The sequence below is a fragment of the Mixophyes fleayi genome, chromosome 1 (assembly GCF_038048845.1).
Source record: "Mixophyes fleayi isolate aMixFle1 chromosome 1, aMixFle1.hap1, whole genome shotgun sequence".
Taxonomy (NCBI): domain Eukaryota; kingdom Metazoa; phylum Chordata; class Amphibia; order Anura; family Limnodynastidae; genus Mixophyes; species Mixophyes fleayi.
The window spans coordinates 295,633,955-295,652,797 of record NC_134402.1 but is presented as its reverse complement, the minus strand read 5'-3'; the positions used below and the strand labels follow the sequence as shown (position 1 = coordinate 295,652,797).

Below are 18,843 nucleotides of genomic sequence, written 5' to 3'. Positions count from 1 at the left end.
CAAGTGTGAGTGTTTGTGCGAATGTAAAAGACTAAATACTGTTGTTGCCACGTGGTGCAGCTGCGTACGCCCTTCCACGCCGTAGCGTGCCCTTTCACGCCGTAGCGTACCGTACGCATCTTTTCAGACAAAGACAACCAAGTTTGCTCGATTTTAATTGAAATGACTTTATCCAATAAGCTGACTTCGACAATGTGTATATGTGTCTGTCACAGGATGCGCACGCTTATGTTCTGGTGTGAGATTACAATGATTGACGAACAACAATTGTAAAAAGTATAATACAAATGTTTATTATAAAATATATATATATAAAAGGAATAGATACTTAGCTGGGGATTGCAATTTGATTGTTGAGAAATGTCTTGATCTGAGGCGGTGGTAGTCAGCATATCGATGCTGACTACCACGACAATACTTACCCTGACGTGGTGACCCCGAATGGCTCCTTCCCGACCTGGCTCCTGGCTGTGACCGGCGACTGCAAGGAATCGCGGCCTATGAAGAATCTGAACAGTCTTGATGATGTCACTGCCCAACGCAACGCTCTTTTCCTTGCTGTTAAAGTGGAAATGTAAGTATGCGGGCATATACAATGTACAACGCTAAGCAAAGTACATTGTGTATGCCCGCATACTTACATTTCCACCCTAACAGCAAGGAAAAGAGCGTAGCGGTCGGCAGTGACGTCATCAAGACTGGCTCCAGTCGTCCTGGAGCCAGGTTGGGAAGGAGCCATTCGGGGTCATCACGTCGGGGTAAGTATTGACGGAATAATGGCAACCATTATTCCATACCCCACCCATCTGAGGAGCCCTGTTGCTTGACAGCACTCAGTGAATTCAGGATGATTTGTTGGACACAGCTTTCTCAACAACATTCCACCTGAAGCTGACCCCATCTGTCTGACATTCTGTGAATCTAACCCCACCCTCTTCTCTTCCCTGAGTCTAGTTAAAACCAGTGTCTGTGTGTATCACAGATTTAGTTACAATTCGCTTGTTACTAGATTATTTCCGCTCCTACAGCGAAGCACATGTGCCAATGGTGGCCATCTTTAACAGAGCACATGGCCCAATAGTGGGCATCCTGTCTATTGTCTGCATATACAGTACAATACTAATTGCCTGTGTTATACCACTCAAGGTATGTGGATTCAGTACACAGTATTCTAAACGCATGTCATTTGCAGATATAATCTATAAAGCAAGTATAGTATATCACTAAGCCTATGTAGATAACTATGTAACAAGCGTATTACACAGTACTGTCCGTAATAAACTATACAACCAGCATTAGCAATATTAATACTAAAACTCTAACAATAACAGCATACAAACAAGACCACAGCACAGCGTCCCATGATTTCCCTTTGTTTAGCAAGGGGAGGGCAATGTATACACACATTTGCAAGACTCATGCAAATTACTCTAGACACATTATCAAGCATGTTTTCACAATAACCTCCATATTAGACACAAGCTCTATAAACGTCAATGGGCTGAATCCACAACACAGCTCCCACCTATTTGTTTAATTGATTTGCAATAATGAACCTTAAATAACCACACGGACACATTCTTACATTTTGGCGAACTAAGGTCACAGTTTATTTAATTATGTAGAATTTGAAGATGGTGGCAATGAAAGTGGATGCAGGCAAGCTACCAGTCAATACCAAAACCTTATCAAACAACCTTATAGAGATGGCCAGCCGGCCCATAAATTCCGGCGCAACTTTATGGCGTCAGAAAGACTTCACCCCCTCTGGCCTCCAGGGTACGCTTCCTAAAACGATACCCAGGGAACCTGCCCAGGTGACCCCTTAAAGAGTCGGGATCGAAGAGGGAAGATTCCTGTGGCCAACATAAACATAAACAACTGCACCCTGTATTAATCGCTGCCTGCATCACTTTCCCGCCAACGCAGCCGCCTCTAATAAACAGGCTGCCCGGCACCAACTGACCCAAGAATCACTGCCAAACAAGTATACATTTGACCAATAAACAAAACCAAACCAGTGTCTGTGAGATGAACCCCATCTGGTCTAAAGAGGTGCATGTGACAGAACTTAATTTCTGGATGAGGATTTGACTAACCTCCTGACCCTTCCAAAAAGTTTGCCACAGCACGATTAATCTGCCTCCTCAAGTTGTCCATAATCAACCCGCTACGTGAACCTCTCCAAAATAAACAAGGAATGATATTTGACCATCCAATTTTCATATGATGCCAGCTATTCATAAGGAACTTAAGGTCGTCGATAATGCGCCGAATTAGGCCAATCGTTTTCCCCTTACCGATGTCATTACCCCTGAGATGTATGATTAAAATGTCAGGGGCTTGACTTTTGGCTATTTTATCAACTATTGTCCCTTTGAAATTAGACCAGCACAATCCCCTCCTACAATCCATTGCACAGGCCCCGGGATGGGGCACTTAGACGTATCTTGCGCCGATGGGTGTTTGGCAGCCCAATAAACAAAAGAATGCCCAAAGACACAAACTTGTAGGGGCACGGTGTCCAAATCTGTAAATAAAACAATGTTCCCAAAATCATTATAAAACTAATATTCGGCATATGGGACACCCACTAAGAACTCACACACATAAACTAGACAACACAAATAATGATTGATGCATCTTGTTGTTAGGCAGCACACATCGGCTAAGCTGCTGATCCACAACAACTTGGGAAAGGTAAGTGTAGGGAAAAAAGGGAGGAGCAACTCATATGAAGGTAAAAAACCTTACAAAACCTGGAAGGTGCTCATGTTATGAGGTCCTTCTTTTTTGAGGAAATTAAGGAAAATCCCTTCATGCCCGCACCTCCAAAAGTGATGAGTGGATGAACCCTGGGTTGTTGAAATGGGAATGAAGATTAGCATTTGTTGGGTCGAATATATTTATTGTAAACGGAGGACTTCCAGCCGCCCAACCACTTGAGGCACCATACGGAGGACCTTTCTACTGCCTTGGAGGTTGCTGCACCAATTCTGAATGAATGAGTATCGAAGTAGTCCCATACCCACTATACATTTCTTAAATATGAAATTAAATTGATATTTCGTAAGAGGCGAACCATTCGTATGAATTAACCACATTTGCCCATTAGAAGGTCTGACCTTCAAGAATTCCTTGGCCAGAACAACTGGACATACAACAGGATCTGAATGAGCTGCCATAGTAATCCACGGCCCCTTACCTAATTGATCAGATTTAGATTTGTGGAGTCTACACAGCAAGGATGCATCAGATAGACAAGCATGTTTGGCCAACAAACCCGAATTTATTGCTGACTTAGCTGGGGCGACCAACTCGCCTACTCTAAACGCGCCAAAGTAAGCCAGGGAGAAGACCACACTGAACAATGAACATTTGTAATCAGACAAAGTACTTGCCCTGGTTTTAAGAATCAACTCGCACAACATATTAACATCTATGGGACATCTGGAATAGTCAGCTACTGGTCTCTTTTTCGCCCAACCTCTCGGCGCTATTTTAATCAAAAAACCTTTTGTAAAATTCTTAACCCCTTTTATCTGCGCCATAAAATAAATCCCAGCCAACAAGGATTTACTCCAAACAAATTCTGATATGCACCATTTTAGTTCTGAATGCTGATTCCCTACTTTATTAGAAAAAAAGGACCCACTTGCGCCAAGCTGACTTGTATGCCTTTAAGGTGGATGGAGCCAATGATTCCTCTGCAAGACCTTCCCTGCCGGCTTGACAATCTGCCAAACATGAGAAGGACAGGGAGGACCATTAGCATCAGCAAGTTCCCTAAACTTAATCCAATTAAATTGAGAAAGTGAATCAGCTAAAGCATTGTCAATGCCTGGTACGTGTCTAGCTCTAAACAGAGTGTTAAACTCTAAACAACGCAAAGCCAAGTGCCTAATGAGATGAATTGCCAGGGGGGGGGGGGGGGGGGGGTAGTTGCTGTCTGATTGTTAATTGCTTGAACTGCACCTACGTTGTCACACCAAAAAAAGAATTTTGCAATCTGTAAACTGCGAGCCCATTGTTCCACCGATACAATAATGGAACACAACTCCAACACAAGCAAGTTGGAGGTAAGCCCTGATGAAATCCATTCCACTGGTCATGAGGCGGCGCACCATGGTCCCTCAAAATAAGCTCCATAACTAACTGAACCTGCCGCATCCGTGAATGGTTGTAACTCCTTGTTAGACACCACAGGTTTAATCCAGAGGTTGCACTTCATTAAAATGAACCCAAAATTGTTCCCAAATGACAAGGTTCTCTTTGATTTCCCAAGAAAGTCTAATTGTATTTCCTCAGCAATTTTATTAGCCAAAATGTTTGGATGTTCATGAGCCCATTACAAGTTTGAACTAGCAACTACTTTTACCTCACCTAAAGCTGTCAAGTGAAAAATCTTCTTTAAAACCATTAAATAAAAAATTAGCCGAATCTCTGGATAAATAAGGAGCCAGTGTGACTTGGCATCTACCAAAACCGGAGTGGGGGCTTAACTTAGAAAGAGCCAATCGGATAGCCCTCTTAGAGGGCTGGGATCTGGTTCCTCGGATGCAATCCTTAACGGGAGGCCGTCCCCGATAGTGGGTGGCATGCATGTTTGAACCTACACTGAGTTCCCTTGGAACACTACGAGTTATTATAGGAAAAACACTTATTTCCGACGGAAAAAACCTGACCTGGTCTGCTGAGAAAGGACTGCCTCTTGGCTTGACCTGATGGTTGGCTAGACATATAAGCTTGTTGAACAGCGACCCAAATTTCTATGTTTTTAAAAGCAAAGGGGATACTGGGCTCTTGCAAAACTCTTCATCATACATTCTCCAAACCTCCAGGCTACCTCCTGTCATGTGCATATCGTGAATCATATGCATGTACTTAAGAACTGCTTGATGTTCTCCTGGTCTATTTTCCAGATATGTCAACGCAAATACTATAAACCCTGCTAGCCAATTATTATACGATCAAAAGCTCTCCTTGCCACTACCCTTTTTAAGCTTAGCCTGAGCCAAATTCTTTTTACTGGTCTCCATCACAGTAAACATATCTGCAAACAATCCCTGGTCAATTTTCTGTCTAACACTAGGTCTAATATCTCTTAAAAGTGCTGTGTTGGAAACAGGTACCATGTCCTTGATGCGCTGTCCTATTTGTGATTTGCGCTTTACACTTGAACTAGGCCCGATCTAATATGGGATTTAAGCAAGAGCATTATTTTACGCTGTCTTCTTCCTGAGTCTGAAGAATCTTCTTCTTCTGAACTAAAAGTATCCGTAACACTCAAAAACTCCCCTGAAACATCTACTCACCAGACGATCCTAAATCCGAAATGCCGGCAACAGCTCCGGCCTCCTCATGTTCTGAAAAACATCTGCTTGCTGCTTGGAACACTCTCCCATACCTGTAATGGATCCTACCACCTGTGATGCTAAAACATTAGGAATATTAGAAACTGAGCCTTCATGGTGAACCCTCTGTATATTACAACTATCAACCACTACAACGCCATTACTTTGGTGAGGCGCGTGTTCATGCTTAGGTGGTCTGGATGGGCACGCCGGTGCCCTGTCTCACCCAGGGCACTAAAATGTCTAGTTACGGCACTGGAACATATTAAACATATTTGTCACGCATCACAGGGACTGAAGGCCACATGCTGATATTTGTGCTGCTAAGCTAGGAGGCGCAGAGTCAAAACATGCCCCCGGTCTTCGCAAGGGACCCCAGCAAGGGAGTTTGGAGTTTCCTGCAAGGGACGTGCAGGTCGATGCCCTCCAAGTTAGCCATCAGCAGAGTGGATGGTGAACAGACGTGGTCGTGCAGGCAGAGGTCAGACCGTACTGGCAAACGTGGTATCAAGGGGTAATGCAATTCGGAGTTGTGACTGGATCACTTACAAATAACTTATGGTATAAATTTATTTAAAGGAAATAGCGCAGGGCGCTTATTTATATAATTGCCAATGCACTTATTTTTGATATTGTGTATATTTTGATATAGGAAATAGTTATTTCTGAGACCAGGGTAGAAAATTAGCTTTTTCTGTTTTAACCTTGCTAAAGGCAATGCCTTATTTCTGATGTATACATCTGATACAATGAGCCTTTGTTTAGAAAGTATTTGTAAATCTTGATGTGGGGAAATGACTTGTTTGGGGATTATACCTTTTCTTTGGGAATGTGTATTCTGCAACGGTTGGAAGAAAGGTCTCATGCTAATCAGGCCTTTTGATGTGTGAGGGTCCACTTGAAGACAGGATGGTTTAATTAAGACCTTGCTACTAGATTTCCTGTGTCTAAAAACAAGATGCAGGACATCACAGAATTTTAATATATTACAGATAAGCGTAAATATTGTTAGCTTTGCAATGCATGTAAATCCAAATTTGTGTAAACACATTGCATCCTGATTCTAAAAATAGCCTGTGGCCAAATCAGTATAAAAAGCACTGTCTTGTACACTGAAATGTATCATTCTGATCTTCCATCTGACCTGACCATTGATACTTTTAATCAGTGGAACTGTCCTTGTCAGGGCACCTGAGCAAAATAAAACATCACTCTTTGCTTCAAGACCCTGCTTGACAAGTTCTTCAATATTGCTGTATCCGGTGACCTGCAGATTAGACCCTAAATCGAATCCGTTCTCCGGCTGTTTCTGAGTTTGAACCCAGCTCTCCAGTACCACCGCTCTGCCGCTACCCTGCAGCTTTGGCCAGTGTGATAGGCCAGGGGGGCATCCATCCACAGCACCCTGATCCATAGTAAGTAGTCAGGGGTACCAGCCCAAGTGTACCAGCACTGGAGTACACAAGCAGGGACAGTTACCCAGAAGGAACGTGGTTCTGGAGTTTGCTGCAAGGGATGTGCAGGTCGCGGCCCTCCAAGTTAGCTATCAGCGGAGTGGATGGTGAACAGACGTGGTCGTGCAAGCAGAGGTCAAACCGTACTGGCGAACTTGGTATCAAGGGACAATGCAATTCGGAGTCAGCAAGCCAATGGTCAGATACAGCGGGAGCAATCAGGCCGAAGGGAGATCCAGAAGCAGAACCAGGGATAACCGAGTCGGTACTCAGGAGATCAGTCAGAGAGCAGGGGGACAGGCTGGAATGCTGGAGCATAGGAATACCTAGATACTCTGGTGTCTACCTAGTGTCAGAGGCAGGTTTAAATAGAGGTACCCTATCCCTGATTGGTGGCAGTGGAGGAGGAGGCGTTCCGAACAGCTGACTGCCGACAGGAAGTAGAGAGAAGAGTCCTGTTGCTAGGAAAAGGGGACTCGAGAAAGCCCCACATGCGCACGGCAATCCTGAGAGAGGCCGGCATCCAGCTGCCTAGCAACAGACGGCGCTGCCGACAGAGGAAGGCGACCGTCCCTGGCACTGAAGGTGAGTGCGGGGACGGCGCCTGACAATATTTAACCATTATATATACCCTCATGATCAAATATTACCAAAGCCCAGAATAGCTTATGAAAGGATCTTCTTGCCTTATCCATTGAAAGAGAGTGAATGCATGTGTGTCCGAGTCCAGTGTTTCTACAAAGTGCCCCACAAAAGGCTATTTAATTCCTAAGGGAAGGAGCAAGACATGTCACAAGAAGTTGGCTCTCCGCATTTGATATATAAATGAAGGAACCTGTTTTTCTAGCTATTGTGTTTAAGCATGGCATATAAGGTGGGAAAGGAGAGCGATGTCCAGTTAACTGAAAAATGTATTATATATGTATTAAATATTATACTTGTTTTCACCTTCCCAACAGCTGCAATTGTTGGGGGTGAAGATAGATACAGCAACAGATATTGTGCCCTTACCATATCGATCAGGAAATCATACTTCTGTCTCTCTGCCCACAACAACTAATGCTATAGATCAGGGGTTGGCAACCTTTTTCTATCGGAGTGCTGGCTAAAATCTAGTCAAGCCCAGGTGTGCCAGTTGTGTGTATATGTATATATATATTTATCTCATTTTATGAGGCTAATATCATATTAACAGTAAGGGACCAGCAAAAAAAAATGTTATGCCGCACAGTAGTGCCCCAGTTCACATCATACCTCATAATTGTGCCCCCAATTCATCTTATGCCACATAGTTGTGCGCCCAATTCATACTTTGCCACAGTTCCCCCAGAAAATCATAGTATTTCACAGTTGCCCCCAGAAACACATAATATGCCACAGTTGCCCCCAGAAACACATAATATGCCACAATTGCCCCAGAAACACATAATATGCCACAGTTGCCCCCAGAAACACATAATATGCCACAGTTGCCCCCAGAAACACATAATATGCCACAGTTGCCCCCAGAAACACATAGTATGCCACAGTTGCCCCAGAAACACATAATATGCCACAGTTGCCCCAGAAACACATAATATGCCACAGTTGCCCCCAGAAACACATAATATGCCACAGTTGCCCCCAATACATTTTATGCCACAGTAATGTCCCCATTAACTCTTATGGCCTCAGAATTGGATAAAAAAAAAATTTAGGACACTAATAAATTAATAAAAAATGATAGAATTTTATATTTACCTCTTCTAGCAGTGAAACGGTCCGCAAAGGTGCTTGGGAGGAACTGCGCTGCCGGCACTGAACTGCTGCACAGACGCAGCAGTTCAGCTCTTCTCCGGCTGTCATTTTTAATAAATGACAGCCGGAGAAGTACTGAGCTGTTGCGCTTGCGCAGCAGTTCAGTGTTGGGGAAGGAATGACAGCCGGAGAAGAGCTGAACTGCTGCGCTTGCGCAACAGTTCAGCTCTTCTCCGGCTGCCATTTAGAACAGTCGGACGGCGTGCCAGGACTCAAGGGGCTGCGTGCCGCCGGGGGTTGCCGACCCCTGCTATAGATGAACAATTACATACTTGTCATAGCAATCTCAATTTCTGTTTCAAGAAAAAAATAAGCCAGAAGTCGGGTCATCTTTTTGTTCTACCTGCACATCCTCTGTATGGGCATGCTCTATTCAAACTAGAGATGCTCAGGCTCGATTCCCCGAGAACCGAACACCCGAACTTAACAGATCAGAGTACCGAGCCCGCCCTTGGAATTGAAAACGAGGCAAAATGTCATTGTTACGTCGTTGGATCTCGCGAGTTTTGGATTCTATAAGTACCGCCCTGCACAGCGATCCAGCGCCATTTCACAGAGGGACACATAAGGTGTAGCACAGTTCTTGGCAGTCTCTAGTGCAGTTAGGCAGCATCATAGGTAGAAAAGAAAGAGGAGGGGTAGCAGTGTTCTTCAAAGTCTCCAGTGACATTCAGGAGAGCTCGATTGCTTCATTGGTAATTGTCATTGCTGAAATACAAATAATAGGTCTGGCAGGCTTGGTCTTCTAAATCTTCAGTCTTTGTTTGAAAGTGTATGAAAATAATATTGTGACCTGTGAGGTGGTCAAAATTGATTGCAAATGACTTGAAATTAGTGTTATTAAGGTTAATAACAATATAGGGGTGAAAAAAAGCAAGCATATGTGGATTTTAGCAAGATAAAATAGGGATCCAAAACCAAAACACGCAAAGATGGTTTTGCCAAAACCAAAACCAAAACAGGAAGCTAATTCAGATCCAAAACCAAAACCAGAACACGGGGGTCAGAGGAACATCTCTAATTCAAACAGTCTTGCAAGACCAAAGATGCCATTGCATATGCTTATAAGAAGAAAGCACATAAACGGCTATAAATCTTAAGAGCCTACTCTACGAGGGCGGTGGCAACTGCCTGTTTCTGCAAGGCACAAGTTTCAGTAGAAATTACAAGATATTATTTCTTGCATGTGAAATCTTTTTCTGATGCCCAGTTCGGAAGGAAAATTCAGCTACTGAATAAAAGGAAATTATTATTTGCATCTTCATTGCATTTAACAGTCTTGGTTATGCTTAAATTCTTGTTCTTATATTGCTTTGGTACATCCCATCCATTATGGTTGCATATGGAGTTTTAAAAGTAAATATGAGAATTACTACAGATCAATTTAATTTCCTGGAAATACTCCATGACAGCCAAAATTGTCCCACCCATGTTCTCTATTGGTCTACAGACACTGAAGAGAAGAAGGCATCATACTCTATACCTTCCAGGTGCTACAGTTACCTGTCCCGGTTCCAGCGCTGCCTCCTCTCTCCATTTGGTACAGCACTTCTGGGTATCAGCGGTCACATGATCACATGTCAGGGCGGGGCATTCATGTCTGCTCTCTATTTAAACCTCACCCTGACACTTCTTCAGTGTCATCATCATCATCATCATTTATTTATATAGCGCCACTAATTCCGCAGCGCTGTACAGAGAACTCATTCACATCAGTCCCTGCCCCATTGGAGCTTACAGTCTAAATTCCCTACTATAGACACACACTAACACACAGACAGACAGGAGAGACTAGGGTCAATTTGATTTCAGCCAATTAACCTACTAGTATGTTTTTGGAGTGTGGGAGGAAACCGGAGCACCTGGAGGAAACCCACCTAAACACAGGGAGAACATACAAACTCCACACAGATAAGGCCATGGTTGGGAATCGAACTCATGACCCCAGTGCTGTGAGGCAGATGTGCTAACCACTAAGCCACTGTGCTGCCTAAAATACATGTGTCAGAGCAACTTGTATGCTACCTGACTTCAGTTGTATCTGATACTTGTTCCTTCCCTGTGCATTCTGCTGCTGACTCCCTGTGTACCAGACCTCTGTGTATTAATACTCGGCTTGCCCTGACTCTGCTATTGCCTGCTGTACCTGTACCTGAAGGACCGGCTTGTCTGACATCTCTTCTATCTTCTATCACCTGCATTGTCTGCATAACAGTAGTTCAGGGTTACCATTCTCTACCATCAGCAGTGCTACATCTTGAGACAGGCCAGTGGACAGAGAACTGCAAGTTCTCGGCAGCTAAACCCATCCCATCTTGCAGTGATTCATGGTAAACACCGGAGTTCTTGTTATGTCAGCTAGTGTCAATCTAGATTAGCACTTACAATCCTAATACCCAGGACCGTTACACCGGTGCATTAACTTTTTTCTATCTCTACACAGCTGATTAAGGAGTTATACATTTGTTTCAAGAAAATTAAATTAACGGGTAATAATTTCTCTTATGCCATTCTCCATATTGAAGATATTGAATAGTATCACCCAATATGAAAGTTTCTTGCTGTATTTCTAAGTACCCTCAATAGAATAGGAACATGCATATGGGACTTATAAAATGATGTTGTATTTAGATCACAGTAGCTAACATAAGGTTATACAGTAATTAAACCACCATCTTATCAGGAACAAATAATATTGCTTTCTGCATTTTGTCTTTTGACTGACAAATCAGTTTTTTAATCAACATCTTAAATCTGCATCATTATTATTATAAATTAAGACAGATACATTCACTTACTTTTTACAGTCATCACAGGACTGCACATCATAGCATTATATGTTAAGATTATAATCGTTTTAGATACTTTATGTAAATCAAGAATATTTTGGTGGAGTATTTTTCACAGCCTGTTTATTATGTACCAATATACAAATTGAAAATATACAATATATGTGTGTTTAAAAGCTTAATTTGTGTTTGCATCGCTTTCTCCCTTGTTTTCTTGTCATATAGTTGATATGCAGCAAATGTAGATTTACTTAGCATATACATCACATGCACTAGCCAATATACATTATTTTCTTGTATGTATTATAAAAAAACAGGACTTTGCACTTAACCTAATAACCTGCCCATTATATTATGTTAATTTGTATTCCCTAAGAGTGATGCTCACTCAGCATTAGGAAAAATTGTTTGACATACCGTATGTCTCATGTGGTAGGACCATAAAATGGTTATACTCAGGTGAGTAAACTAATTAGTGCTTATTGGTATTGTTATGTACATTACTGCATTCTAGGAGCTTTTAAAATTATTTTATTTTAATAGTAGATTAATCCTCTTTAATGTTATATGTAATCATGACATGTTATGTGTTAGGAATGTATTATACCTTTAACACGTTTTATAAGATACCATTCATATTTTGAATAGTAATGAACTACATTAATCATTATTATCTAGACCTTGTTATCCCCATAATATGCAAAATTGTGTTATTCTCACTATGTAAATTTGTGTTGGTTAAACAGTGATTATGAAAATCAGGGATTCTTATTTAATGTAAAGCTTTCCCATCACTACATAAATCACGGCAGAGTACATGTTTTACATTCAGATTGGAATGTGATCATTAAAACAGAAATAAGTCAAATTCATAAAGAACATTCCGAATGTAACAGCAAACATACTTTTCTCTATGCAATGGTCCATGGTAGGCTTCATGATTAAAATAACCATTTTCTAAATTTCTCCTTGTGTCAGATATGTTTGCTTTCACGTCCATTGGTTTATGTTTTGGTATTTTGAGGGGACAATTTTAGCGTTCTCAGAAAACATGCATAGTTTTACTACTCTAGGGATCCACACTCAAGATAAGTAAATTCAGCAATGTCAGTGTGGCTGTCATTATATTATTATTATCCTTTATTTGTTAGGCTCCGCAAGGTTTCCGCAGCGCCGTACACAGTACAAACAGTAGACTAAACAGGGTAAAACAGTACAAGCCAATAAACAAAAAATACCAATACTTCAGAAACTCCAGGTTGGATGATGTAGTAAACAAGGAGCAGAAGAATGGTAAGGAGACAGGAGGGAAGAGGGCCCTGCTCATGTGAGCTTACATCCTAAGGGAGGGAAAACAGACCGGCACAGGGGAAACCAGATAAGGCAAGGAGAGAGCGAGTGGAGAATAGAGAAGGGGTTATGTGGATGATTGGTAGGCTTTAAGGAAGAGGTGGGTTTTCAGCACACGTTTGAAGGAGCACAGAGTAGGAGAGAGGCGGATGGAACGAGGGAGGTCATTCCAGTGAAGGGGGGCAGCCCGGGAAAAGTCTTGCATTCTGGAGTGGGAAGAGGTGATAAGAGTGGAGGAGAGGCGTCGGTCATTGGCTGAGCGCAGGGAGCGGGCAGGAGTGTGAATGGAAAGAAGGTTAGAGATGTAAGGGGCAGTAGAGTTGGAGAGAGCCTTGTAAGTGGTGGTGAGGAGTTTGAAAAGGATTCTGTAGGGGACGTAAAGCCAGTGTAAGACGAGGCAGAGAGGGGAGGCAGAGGAAGATGAGTCTTGCGGCCGCATTGAGTACAGAGCGGAGGGGGGAAGAGATGGGAGTGGGGGTGGCCGGTGAGGAGGAGGTTGCAGTAATCCAGGCGGGAGATAATGAGTACATGGATGATAGTTTTGGTAGCATCCTGAGAGAGAAAGGGACAGATGCGGGCGATGTTGCGTAGTTGGAACTGACAGGCTTGGGCAAGGGAGTGAATATGGGGGGAAAAAAAGAGAGAGAGGAGTCGAGGGTGACACCCAGGCAGCGGAGTTGGGTGACATAGGGGATGGTGGTGTTGTTGACGACAATAGAGAGGTCATGGTGAGATGGGAGTCTGGACGGAGGAAAGAATGAGTTCCGTCTTAGAGATATTGATTTTGAGAAAGCGCGCAGACATCCAGGAGGAGATGGCGGAGAGGCAGTCAGATACACGAGAGAGGAGGGTGGAAAAAAGATCAGGGGAGGAGATGTAGAGTTGAATGTCGTCAGCATAAAGGTGATACTGAAGACCGAAGGAGATGAGAGCACCAAGGGAGGAAGTACAGAGCGAAAAGAGTAAAGGGCCGAGGACAGAGTCCTGAGGGACTCCGACAGGGAGAGGGTAGGGGGAGGAGGAGGAGCCGGACCTGGATACAGAGAAGGAGCGGTTAGCGAGGTATGAGGTGAACCAGGCGAGGACAGATTCGGAGAGGCCGAAAGAGAGAAGAGTTTGCAGCAGGAGGGGGTGGTCCATGGTGTCAAAGGCTGCGGAGAGGTCAAGGAGGATTAGTAGGGAGAAGTGACCCTTGGATTTGGCTGATAGGAGGTCATTAGTAACCTTGGCCAGGGCAGTTTCGGTGGAGAGAAGAGGACGGTAGCCAGATTGGAGGGGGTCAAGGAGGGAAAAGTCAGAGCGGTGTCTGGCGAGGCGGCAGCAGATGATCCGCTCAAGTAATTTGGAGGCATAGGGGAGCAGTGAGATGGGGCGATAATTAGCGAGAGAAGTGCAGTCAAGATTGGGTTTTTTAAGGATGGGAGAGATAAGAGGAGGGGACTACACCAGAGGAGAGTGATAAGTTGAAGAGGTGTGCAAGGTAAGAGCAGACAGTGGGAGAAAGAGAGCGAAGGAGGTTGGAGGGAATGGGATCGAGAGGACAGGTCATTTTGATTTTTTTACTTTGCATTTTAAACTGCACATTCACAGAAAGGGTCAATTTTATGTAGCTAATTATAGTTATTCTGATTTGTGTAAGGATAGTTCCTAAGCAGATGCACTGTGGATAAAACATAGGTTAATGGAACAAGGGGGACCTGATATATTTCTTCCAATTTTGCTTATTTCCATACATTTATCTTTTTTAAAAAACAGAAGAGAAGAAACAAGGCGCCTGAGAGTGCAGTAATTAGGTGTAAATGACCCAATATAGAAGTATAGTTATATGCATACCGGATAGATGAAAAAATAAGGCACATCTATATATTAGTCCCTGGTCCGGACTGAGATACTGAAAATAAAATGACCAGAGATATTGTAGATAGAGATATTGTAGTATTTCTCATATAGGTAGTGCAACACCCGGAATAATAGTGCATATGCATAGAAATACAATTTGATGCTTATCTGTATCAGTCCTGTCGATGAGTAAGTCATTGTTTATCATTTTGTTTATTTTTACAAGAGTAGCTCTATATAATTGTTTAAATTCATGTTTGAGTACTTGCTGTTTTTAAGAAGAAAATATTTTTTAAACAAATATTCACATCACCAGTAGAATGAAGGTGTTCCAGCAAAAGGACTTCTATCATTCCCCAACATTTTCCAACTGACATCTGTATTTACTAAGCAGTGTTGGCTGGTCCTCTCTATTATATGTGTCATATTCATCTACCTTGTATGTTTCTGATGACATGTCTTATACTGAGTTTTTTTCTGTTCATTTATTCACACGTCTAAAATTTGTACCCTATCCATGCTAGCTGTAATTCTCAGCTCATGGCTATTAATGTTTGGGTTATGATACTTAATTGTATTCATGTATCTGCTACTATATTTATTATTTTCATATACGTCATACACTATATGGACAACAGCATTTGGCCACACCTGTTAATTATTGAATTGAGGCGTTTCAATCAGACCCGTTGCCAGAAGTGTATAAAATCAAGCACCTAGCTATGCAGTCTCCATTTGCAAACATTTATGATACAAAATGGGTTATTCTGAAGAGCTCAGTGACTTCAAGCGTGGTACTGTGATAGGATGCCAGCTTTGCAATAAGATGGTTTGAGAAATTTCATCTCTGATGGATATTACACAGTCAACTGTGATAATATTAGAAATTGGAAGCGTTTAGGACCAACAGCAACTCAGCCACGAAGCAGAAGACCATGTAAAATCACAGAGCGGAGTCAACGACTGCTAAGATGCATGGTGTGTAAAAGTCGCCAGCGCTCTGCTGATTCCATAGTTGAAAAGTTCCAAACTTCCACTGGCATTAATGTAAGCAAAAAACTGTGCGGCAGGAGCTTAATGGAATGGGATTCCATGGCTGAGCAGCTGTATGCAAGCCTCACATAACCATGACCAATGCCAAGCACTGGATGGAGTGGTGCAAAGCACACAGACACTGGACTGTGGAGCAATGGAAAAGTGTTCTGTGGAGTGACGAATCACGCTTCTCTGTTTGGCAGTCAGATGGGTGAGTCTGGGTTTGGCGGATGCCAGGAGAACGTTACCTGTCTGACTGCATTATGCCAACTGTGAAATTTGGTGGAGGAGGGACAATGATATGAGGCTGTTTTTCATGGTTTGTTCTAGGTCCATTATTTCCAGTGAAGGGCAATCTTAATGCTTCAGCTTCCCAAGTCATTTTGGACAATGCTTTGCTCCCAACTTTGTGGCAACAGTTTGGGGAAGGCCCTTTTCTATCTCAACATGCTGTGCCCCAGTACACAAAGCAAGGACTAGAAAGACATGGTTTGATGAGTTTGGTGTGGAAGAACTTGACTGGCCCGCACAGAGCCCTGACCTCAACACCATTGAACACCTTTGGGATGAACTGGAACGGAGACTGCGAGCCAGACCTTCTCGTCCAACATCAGTGCCTTATCTCATAAATGCTCTATAGATGAATGGGCACAAATTCCCACAGAAACACTCCAACATCTTGTACAAACCCTTCCAAGAAGAGGGGAAGATGTTATCGCTGCAAAAGGGGGAACAACTCCATATTAAAGTATATGTATTTGAATACAATGTCATTACAGTCCCTGTTGGTGTAATGGTCAAGCGTCCGAATACTTTTGTCCATATAGTGTATCTCTACATTTGTAAAAAAATGTTTTATTTATATAGTGCTTTTCTCCCAATAAGACTCAAACCATTTTACATATTTTTGCAGAAGGTGAGGCAGCCATCTAGATCGCGCTCAGTTTGTAATCATTCCCATCATCCCAATGGAGCTTACAATTATTTAATTAACAGTAATTCTATTCTAAATACTTAATAGGACACATTTGGGTTCATTTTGTCAGAAGCCATTTAACCATCCAGCATGTATTTAGATTGTGAAACTGGAATACCTGGAGGAAACCCACGGAAACAAGAGGAGAACATTCAAACTCCACACAGATAATGGCCCTGGTTGGAAAGGTACCCATGAACCTAGCGCTGTAAGGTTACATTGCTAACCACTGAGACACCCAGGGCTGCCATCAGAAATTGTGGGGCCCAGTACAAACGAAACAGGTATGGGCCCCTCCAGCACAACAACCTCCCCAACACCCCCCCTTCCCGAAGCCAAATACCCCCCCCCCCCCCCCCCCAGCGCTAACCGACTGCACCCTCCCAACCACTGTCCCAGCTTATGTATTTGGAGACAGATGTAAATGTGGCTGAACTGCATTATCATCAATTACTGATGCAAATCTACATTAATTACTAAGAGCAGCATTTTTGAACTTTGTGTGCTCTGAATCGCTATTGGAAGTGGGATTTATTTTGGACTGTGGGACTGATTCACAGATATAAACTTATTGTTATATTGGATTTGCCATATATACCTGTGAAATTGAATTACTTGAACTACATCTCAATTATAGATTTGTGATTGTGCATCAAGTAGTGTGGAGAGGAATATTATTTAATCTAAAATGTAACATAGTTTTAGGCAACCGGATATGTATTTATATCCACCAACATCATTTCCTTGCTTTCTTTATTGTTCCCTTATGCGCCTTTTCCCTTTAAAGTACAATTTTTGAATTTTGATCAATATTGTATTTATTAAAAACTATACCTCCATCTCAAATGATATCAACCCTTCAAGACATCCTAAGCATTAGCCTAGGTTATTGCTAAATCCTAATAAGTGGGAAAAGCAGAGTCAGCTTTTATCACACTATGACAAGGAGCCTTGTTAGCAGGTATAGATCACACAATATATATATATATATATATATATATATATATATATATATATATATATATATATATCCTATTAGTGATAATGGGTTTATATGGATGTAAAATGAAGTGGAATATAAAATGCAAAGAGATTTATTTTGCTTGCATTATGGATATAAGCTTGGATATCAGGAGTGGTCACACCCCCTGGCCTGATTGACAAAAGAGGTAGGGTTGGGGGGTATGGTCAATTTGCGTGTATATATACAGACGTCGACCCACACACCCTGTAAATAGGAGCAAACTACCACAGCATAGCTGTTAATAAGCAGAGGTGCAGTGGCTTAAGTAAAATAGCAGATAAATGGATGCAAACTTAGACAACAATGTAATACACACAGTTCAGTTAAAGATTGGAGTAGGAGCATACAATGTAAATCACAGTAACAGGCAAGTAACTCTAATAACATAATTACTACTAAATTCAGATATTATCATGCAGTTCCTAACTGGTATAGGTGGCTGATCACAGTAATGTACCTTACTCTAATTGTGTTAATTCAGTATACAGTATGAATCACTTATAAACTACTCTCACACCTGATCCTCTGGATAACTACACTTCTGATTAATAATAACACATGTATCAGGCAGTGGTGTGTATGATTTTTCAGGGGTGTACATACAGGAACCCAGAAATAACCTCACTAACAGATGAAAGTGGTGTCTTAGTTTGTCCTGGGTTTGCATATGAACAATAAATCTCCCTTTGTGTGCTCAGCCCATAAGCCAGTTCTCTCTCTGTGTAACTCCTAGCTGTCTTTATCCCTCCATTAAGTACCTCTATCTGTTTTAAAATAAAAAATACTTACCTACATGTTGATTCCTGCAGGCTGCAGCCTCTCTGTTGCTTCTCCCTATATCATCGGCAGGAACTTCAGTGTGAGGTCAGCTGATAGGAAGAGGGGGGCGGATCACATGATCGCAGGGGTGGAACGATCATTCCCCTGCGATTGTGTTTGAAAGCTGCCTGGCTGTCAGTGACAGCCAGGATCAATGCAGCAGTGGGGACACCGGGATTAGAGGAGAGCGGGCCCCATACGCTGGTACCCCCTGTACCCCCCTGATGGCGGCCCTGGAGACACCATTTGCTTTAGGCACAATAATGCAACTAAATCAATTAAATAATTATTAATATACTTTTTTTGTACAAAGAATTCCCTGAAATAGATGTAAGTGGTGGATATAAAGAGTAATATTATACACAAATACATATAAAAGATTTTGCAGTAACACACTTCCTACATT

At 42.3% G+C, this 18,843-nt stretch overlaps 1 long non-coding RNA gene across 1 annotated transcript in view; it reads right to left on the bottom strand.

The window, feature by feature from the left end:
• Positions 1-18,526, bottom strand: part of LOC142108190 (uncharacterized) — a 75,518-nt gene extending 56,992 nt beyond the window's left edge. The window contains exon 1 of the long non-coding RNA XR_012680115.1: positions 18,408-18,526. This is a non-coding gene — a long non-coding RNA (uncharacterized LOC142108190). The remainder of the gene's footprint in view (positions 1-18,407) is intronic.
• Positions 18,527-18,843: the final 317 nt, after the last annotated feature.